Source organism: Prinia subflava, chromosome 18, assembly GCF_021018805.1.
Source record: "Prinia subflava isolate CZ2003 ecotype Zambia chromosome 18, Cam_Psub_1.2, whole genome shotgun sequence".
NCBI classification, from domain to species: domain Eukaryota; kingdom Metazoa; phylum Chordata; class Aves; order Passeriformes; family Cisticolidae; genus Prinia; species Prinia subflava.
In genome coordinates this window covers 9817373-9826384 of record NC_086264.1, presented here as the reverse complement: position 1 = coordinate 9826384, position 9012 = coordinate 9817373, and positions in this window count along the sequence as shown.

Sequence of the window (9012 nt, the reverse complement as noted above, 5' to 3'; positions counted from 1 at the left end):
CTAACCCTCTTCTGGAAGTTTGGAAAATTTTCACCCAGATGTTTGCATTTATGTAGTTCTGGTTGGGCAACGACTTTGTTCCTCTCTGTTCATGTAAAATGTTAAATTATTTTAACTCTGTTTGCTTGAAGGTATTGATGGGCAATAAAAGATACATAAATAATAACAAAATCATCAAATTTGATAATATGTCATCACTGATCCAAACAGCAAAATTGCTCTTCTTAATAAAACCAAAATCTTCTGTGTGCTCCAGAGCAAGAGAATTACCTAAAGAAAAAGAAAATCCATAAAGTAGTTAATGCTTGACTTCCAGTGGCATATTTCCTATTACAATTATAAAAATTTCCAATTGGCACCTGATGTATTTTCTACCTGCTTACCTTTTGTAGATGGGGTAAGTTCAGAAAATTAAGATAGAAGGAACAGAAGGAGATAAATATTTGCTTCTTTTTTTTAAGTTTCCTAGGTTTGAATGGATCCTATTATAAAATATGGTCCATAAGTTGCACATATTGAACTACATTCTAGGCTGATCATCCGTATTTTAAAGAAATGGAGAAGAGCATACAAACATGGATAAAGGTAATTGATTTACTCACTTTTTAGAAAACTATTCTATCATGTATTGCTCATGTAAGGAAGAAAATCCCAGGTGTGAAACAGCTGCAATAAGATGAAATTTCTTGTCTAAAAGAATTCTCAGGTTTTTAATGACCTTAATTTTCTATAGACAATATTTTTAAAATTCCTCCACCTGTGATGCTTACAGAAGCAAAACAAATGAGTAATATCTGATTAATTCTAAAGTAGATGAGATAAAGCTGTTATAGGACTAGGCATTTATTTGTTTACAATGTTCCTAACTGTATTTTGGATGCAATACATAATTGTATACAATTATACATTTTTAAGTATACAGTAGTTAAGTACTGGCCAAGAACAATTGTCTGCCACTGAAGGGTTTAAGTACAAGGCCAGCTTGATCATTTATGCCTTTGTGTAGTCAAAATAACTTCATTTAATTTTCAGAGAAATAATGTGTAACTTTATCCCAGTTTTCAAATTAGTTTCATCATAGTCAAATAAGACCTGTAAATCTATTGCTTCCCTGGTTACAATGAAATTTTCTGTCTTTGCACATAAGCATTTAGTCTTGTAACACTGTAAACTGGGTGAAATTTTTCAGTGAAAATGGGGGAAAGAGGGGAGTCTGTGGCATAAATAATTTCTGGTTTTAGACAAATTTGCAATGTGAGGATTCCTGTTGGGCACGATGAGACCTAAAGTTATTACAAAGGAAATTCAGATCTGCAAGTGCCTCACAAAAATACAATTAGAAATTTTCTTCCAGACCAAGTAAGGAAAGGCAGAACTACTGGGGTAAGAGGATGCTCTTTGGAAAAATGCCTCAATTACTCTGCTTGCTGATGAAGTTTGTGTTTAATGCTGATTATTGTTGTTGAGCTGCTTCCACCCCTCCCAACCCTCTCATCTTGAACCTTCTTTGTGTTCCCAGTTTTTCTTTTTAAGTAGTTCTCTTCTTTGGTCCTAACATGTAGAGGAATTAAACAAGGCTCTCCAGGCAGCTAAAAAGATCACAATCTGTAAAATGAACTGGAGGATGGAAACAAAACTCAGTTTGAACAACAAACAAAGAAAATTATGAAGGTCATAAGAAGGAGATGAGTCCTCAATTACCACAGCAGCCCGGCCACGAAACTATAATAAGGGGAAAAGAAAATCCACCCTAGAACATCTCATTTTAATTAAACTCTATTATTTTTAAGTGCTGCCATAAATTTTGCCACCAGATTTATAAATCCTGACTTCTTCCCTAAATCTGATTGCAGATCGGGAGGTGCTACGTCCACACAGATTTCTGTGGATTTAATCAGAATAAATTTGATGTACAAGAGGAATTTTGTTTCTTCTGTAGACCAAAACAGATACAATACAAAGAAACTAGCAGTAAAAAGCAGCTGCAGAACAACAGAGTATCAGTGAGCCTGGATTTTGTGTGCTACAATTAAACTTTTTCCCTTTAGTGTGTCTTTCTTGAACTGAAATCAAATAATTCAAGCTTTAAGCACACCAACAAGTATCTTTTGACAGGTATTGTGTGCTCATCTAGGTCCAAATAGAGAGATTCCCTGGCAAATGAATGAAGAAGAAGAATATATTAATTATAAGAAATGAAACAGCTACAGGAGAGAAAAATACTGCTTATTTTATTATGGCATCCAAATTTTTGGAGCCTGATCTGAGGACAGAATTGATATAGTTCACTTGCAGAAAGAAGGACAAGAGAGGAAGATATCACACTAAAGCATTAATCTGTTGATTTACAGCTACAGAGAGATCAGTCTCTCACTGTACTTATGCACCACTTCTTCCTGTCTACAGCTCAAAATGGCTCATCCAAACTTTGAATTTTGAGAGAGTTCTACCAAAAAAGTGAAATATTACTTGTTAGAGGTTTTTCTGGAGGAATTAGTTTGAAATATTTAAACACTACAAAGTTTTCTGACCTAAATGAACAGTGTAAGAGACTCAGAAGTCTCCTTTACCTTTGGCTTTTTTTTTTAATTGCCTGGAGAAAACTTAATGTAGTAGTGAAATGTGCTATAATCTGTCTCTGAGGTCTCATTCAGAAATTTATCTTCCTCTTCTTTAGCATTTAAGCCTGACCACTGCTTCCTGAGGAATTTAAAAAGGAAATGTTGAGATGTTCACAGTTTAAGTGCATACAGATGTCAAATTGCTTCGTGAATGATATTCAACAGTGTTAATGAGGGGGAAAAAGTCCTGTGATAGATATTGGTGAAGATTAAGATTTGGGTTTTTTTCCTCTTTCTTTTTAATATGTTTCCTTAAAGTGGTTGAAAAATACATTGAAGAAAACTTCTCTCTAAATTAAAGGAAACAAATTAAAGAGCAGGGTAGTGTGGAGTTTTAATATGAATGGAGGGTCTAAAATAAAACTTATTTTAAGCAGAAATATGGAAAACATTTTTTGTTAGTTTTCTTTTATCTGGAGTTAAGTATGTCTCAAAAGGACTTATGCAAATTCATGGTGGAGAAGTGTTCTGGCAATTAAAATAGGGGTAATTCAGATGCAATTTGAATTTGCAATTTCTTGGGACTGCAGCTGGAGTCAAACCCATGTCCTGTTGGTGGATGTTTGTTGGGGAACCCAATTTGCCAGATTTTGAAGAAATGCTATGATGAAATGCTCTGATGACATTAAGCTAGTGTACAGCAGTTAATGAGGGAACAAGAAATTACTTCTTTGTTATGAAAAGAGATGATCCTAGAAGAGAAAGGTGAACAATACCTGCTCACTGTTGACCTCTTGTCTCACGTTTCCCCACCAAAAAATAAAGCTTGGTATTTTTTTTCTCTTACCTTTTAGTTGAGAGTGCACCAAGAGGACATCAAGTTACCATGGAAAGGCTTCAACATGAATAAGTATGACACAATTGATTAAACTACTCCGATCTGCAAAAATGGTGACATCTGCTAGTTACAATGTTTATTTCTCTGATTTTCTCTCTGCACTTAGCCAACCCACTGTGTGTGAACAGCAATTGTAGAACTGGGCCAAACTTTGATGCCCTCAATATTTTGGAGATGTAGGTGAAAGCTACAATCTGATGGGATGAGGCTGCACAAGGGTGCTCTGTTCTGCCCTGATGGAGGTGTCACTTTGAAGGCTGCCTTTTAGTGTGATCCATCCAAAGCATTTCTATTTTATTTCTGTCTGCAGAGAGTTTGGATGCTAAGCCAAAGGTGTTTTTAAGCCTGAACAGGTTTTGTTGATATACAGAGTGGGGATGGTAGAGAACGGAGAGATAAGCATGGCACAACTGAAATGTGTAAATGAGAACCTGAGATGCTGAACTGTTTCACTGGTTATGTGATTTAATGCTCTCTGCTTTGGGTGAGATTCACTTTGCACTCAGTCTGTAGCACAGAGTTTTGGTGTGCTAAATGCATCTATTAAATCACTTGCAGTTTCCTAATGTGCTATGCCAAAAGGGGGGAAATACATAGAATAGAAGGCCAAAAAAACCAAAAAAATAAGAAAGTTTTATTACAGGACAGAAAAGAAAGGAGGATTTAAAAAATGGAAAGGAAAAAAAACCTGGCATTTGTTAATTGGCTGTTCATGTTAATCCTCTTTAAGACACATGTGACCTCAGCTGGAAAACGTCTCACATTTTTCAATCTGTTGTGAAGCAGTGAGCTTAGTGACAGTCATAAGAACCTCTAAAAATCTCTCAGCAGTTTCTGGCCCCTCTCAGTGTCACTTTCTGACTCTCTAGGCTGCCATACCAGCACTGCTCAGTGACTTGGACCAAATGATAAATACCAAGCCTGCTTTTAAATATATATATATATATATGCGTATCAGTTAGTCTGTTCCAGGACTGCTGGTTCAAAATGACATGTCAGAAATTGATGGGTGGATTTTTATACCATTTTTGAAAAGAGACTACAACAGAATTTTTATTTTTGAAGTGGAATTTAATAATTTGTAGTGTGTGCCAAAAAAAACCCAAACCATGCTCTGGATTTCAGCTGTTAAGGTAGTTCAGAGGAGTTACTAAAAGTCCTGAAAGGACAAAGCAGTAAATAATACTGCAAGTTTTCCCTCTTGAGTGACTGTAGAGGTAAGAAATTAAAAAAAAAAAGTGTAATACAATAGATCATTTTGCCTCTTATGTTGTCAAAGTTGGAGTAGGCTCATACATTGTTATTTTCAGTGCTTATCTAGATTAATTCTGGTTGTCTCCAGGAGCTGGGTTTTACTACCATGTAAGCCCAGAGCTACAGACATGGGGTTATTTCAGTTTTTCTTTACTGCTTGGGGTCTTAAATACATTGCCAGGAAATGTGGGCTGACTGAGAACAGTGGTAATATGGCTCATATGGTCCACCTGTATGGATTAACTGTATGACAATGGTTTTAGACCTTAAAATGAAACTATTACCTTTCATAATTCAGAGGAAAGAAAAACCTAGAAAAGAAAGAAAATGGTCAGGTTTGGGGTTTTTATTTCACCATTAATTTTTCTGCTTTATCTACTGGTAAAAACCAAAGAGAACAGCTGTCTGCTTGAAATTATATTTTATGCTGAGCTCAAGTGAAGTTTATTTTGATCCCTTTGGTGCTATCACACTGTCTTTATTTTTCCTAAATTTTTAACGCTGTTATACTGATGAGGTTTGATGTTGTATGATTCCTTTTCATATTGTGAGAAATGAAATATGGAGCTGTTTGGAAACACCAAACAAATAATTTATCTTTTCTCAGATCTCATCAACTATGAGAGCTTGAGTTTTTCTGTGTATAAGTGCTTCAGTCAGGGGTTGCCAGTAAATCTGGTAAACCTATGGAAACTAAATGCATGGTAAAACATGGAAAATATATATGAAAAGATCTATTTTATCTGATGGTTGTGAGGTGATATGTCAGGAATTACGGATGAGGATGTATTTTGTTGTACCAAGATATCACTCTTAGGTGAAACTTTTAAGTTCATGATGGCAGACTCTTTCTTTTTCCTAATTAATTTCCAGGTCTTAACTAGTATTAATGAATTCAGTGGCAATGTTAAGATTGTATTTTTTAAATGTATGTCATCTCTATTTTCATGTGCTGTTTCTCTATCAACTGAAAAAGTCACCTCTAAAATTCACATGTGCACATAAATTTAAAAGAAATTTAGTTTTTAAAATGTTCCAGTGAGGGTGATTAAAAATTATCCTGGAAAGTGAGTCAGCATAAACAGAGGAAGAGCATTTTGGGAATAGGACCTTGGGAAGTCTGGGGAACTGGTCCACAAATCCTACTGCCACTAAATTTTTGATGGCAAGTAGTAAAAATCAGTGCAAAGCTTGAATTGTGTTTGAAATTATATTTTGAAATGAACTAACAGTAAAGCAGTGTCTGACTGCACTTAGATAAACCTTAAAGCAGATGATACATAAAGATAAAACCTGCAAAGGGACAATACATGGATGGAGGCAGGCTGGGGGCGTGGCCATCAATTTATGCACACAACTGCATTTTCAACATAATTAGCTGTCTAATTGAGCATTATAGTTAAACTGACACATTTAAACATGTAATTTATTTGAATGCACACTGCTTGTCATCTGTTTCTAATGTTTGCTCTTCAGGATGGCATCAGACTCTACAAGAGGGAATTATCCTTCTGATGAACAGAAAAAACAACCAAGAGAATATTGGTTCTCCAATATTCTTCAACCAAGAAAAGCCCTGAATGCAAATAAATTTCTGTAATTTGAGATCAGAAGGGGAGCATGGAAGCAGGAAAGCCACGCAGAGAAAGTTAAGCACCGAGCATGACTGTAAAGACACAATTTAATTTCAAATACCAGAGATGTGCTGCACTTCACGTTATCAGGCCACTGTGCAAATCTCAGTGGCTCAGCTGGCACCTAGGTAAGAAGGATATTGTAGGAACTGAGGGGTTTAAACTGCACATCTATCTTGTCCCGAGGGAAAACCCATCCTTTTCTCAATGGGATGGGTATTGCCATAAAGATATGGCTGTTTTTTATCATTCCTGAACAGGGACAAGGGCACATCATCCATTCCCTGTTAAAATATACAGAGTAGTCTGTCAGCAAGGTGCAGAGGGAGGAACAAGAAGCTCCTTCATTCACAGCTGCACTCTCCCTGGTGTGCCAAAATTTCACTCTCTGGGTGATAGTTGAGCACCTGGACATTTATTTTTGGGGAAGAAACAAACCAATGCATGATTTATTTTGTTCCCAGATTTTTTATTTATTTAATTTTTTTTTTCCTTTCAGGACTTATTTTCTGAACAAAATAGTGGCAGATTTCCTTTTAACCCAGTAAACTTTAGTAGTTACAGCTCGTTTTGTATTTTGTGGTGCTGAGCTAGGAATCTGCTGCTTCAATTACAGAAACTGCCAACAGACACATGAAAATCCAGAACACAGAAGCTAAACCATTCCTGCTTTTCATCTTTGGAATTACTTTTGCATACTCTGACAATTTCTCCTTATAAACAAAATGTAGTAACAGCTACAGTTAAGGAATGCAAAACAACTAGTGTGAAACTTTGCTGCCAAAATAGAGAAGAAAACTGCTTTTTCAAACCTGAGGCTGGCACAATTCCTGGCTTTTCTCCTCACCTTTCCCTCTGCTCTCCACACTCCCAGGTAATTAATTATCAGAAGGGAAGGAGAGGAATTAAATGCAAGATCATGCAAGTAGAAATAAAAATGTATGAGTCTTTTACCCCAGGATGAATTCACTTATTAGGAGATCCTGAAGTTTATAGCAGTGGATTTTGCATATCTGGATAGATAAGATAGAATAAGCTCAGAAGATAAAAATAAAAGAGCGTATGTAAAAGAATCTCTGAAATTTGCATAGGCTCTCACATACACGGCTGCCATGCACAAGCCAAGAGGAAAGGAATACTTATAGAAAAACTGGTCTTTGTACCCTTCATGGGGAGATGAAGGGAGAGGTGGGAGGATGGACTGTGACTCAGAGCATCATTTCTCATTTCTAGTTTTTTGACAGAACAATTGTCAGGAGCTAGAATTTTTTTTTGTTTCCCAGTCTGTTCAAAATAGCTCCTGTCAGGAGAAGCCGTATTGGAAATATAATGAGAAATACATGACAGAAAATAAAATCCTTTACTAATTTGACCTTTCAGTCCTTTACACCGTGGTTCATGGTGATATCCTCCAGTTTGTGAAGAATTTCAAGGCTGTCCATACAAAGAGGAGAGCACTTCAAAAAGTGCCCTACTCTGGTTATGGGATTTGTTGGAACTTCTGGATTAGTGCCTCTTTTGTTCTCCCTTAGTGATAAAGAAACAACAAAGCCTTTGCCATTGGAAGGGGAGGAGCAGTGGAAGAGGAGAATCAGAGAAATTACTCCCTAATTACCTCTAATGGAGTATTTTAATGATTTTGCTCGTTCTTGCTCTGCTTCAAGAGAAACAGAAATTCCCGTCTTTGGGCTCTGAGTTGACTCTGCTCTGGTGGGAAGCAGGAATGATACCAATGCCAAAAGGCAATCTGAGAACTGCTGTGTCCTCACCGAGATTTCTGCTTGTCTGTGCTCTGGTGTGGACACACCAAGCTGGTCAATCCCTCCTCCTGCAGTGTGCAGAGCTGGCACAGCCTGGGGGCAGGCAGGACAGTGAAAACTCTGCTTTAAGCTGCTCTGCTTGGTGAAGGTTTAGTCGAGCTAACTGAGGTAATGATGGGTGTCTGCATCAAAGAGTGAATTCTACATTATTCATGAAGGTTCACTGAGAGCTGGGCATTCAATGCCTGCTGGAAAGGGGCATGAAAAAATATGGGAAGTACTAATAAATTCAAATGGGAATGGGTCCTACTTTAGTTCCGAATTTACTGAGTGTGTGTTTTCAGGTAGGAAAATAAGGAATGAGAATTAAAGATCAAAAACTAAAATAAAGCAACAATTAATGGCAAGATATCCGTTGTGTTGCAAATTCATTGCCATCGTGTCTGAGGAGAGGTCTTTAAATATATATTGTTTTCAGAAGGCTGAATTGGGCTATTTTCCTTAGTTTCTCTGAAGGGTTTTATAAATTGAAGATAATTATTAAAAAAGGTGTACTCAGGTGATCAGCGTAATCTCTCTGCTTAACCTATACTCCTGTCCAAGTAAACATTTATTTTTTATTTAAATGAAGAATAAATAAAAGCCTACTTTGTGTATCCTGAAGAGAAACTGAAGCAGAAGCAGCTCAAGTTTTCCCAAACTTAAATTTCTGTGGTATTTTGACCTATTCTGCAGTAAGTGTTCACATGATTAACAGTGCAGCATCTTTCTGTACTCCCTCTCTGCAACCCTTCTGTCTACTACAGATTATCTTTTACAGGGAGGTCTTGTGCTACTCCAAAATGACCACAGTTAACTCGGTGTGCTGTTTTAACTCCAGTACTATTTATATTTTAATTCAGCAG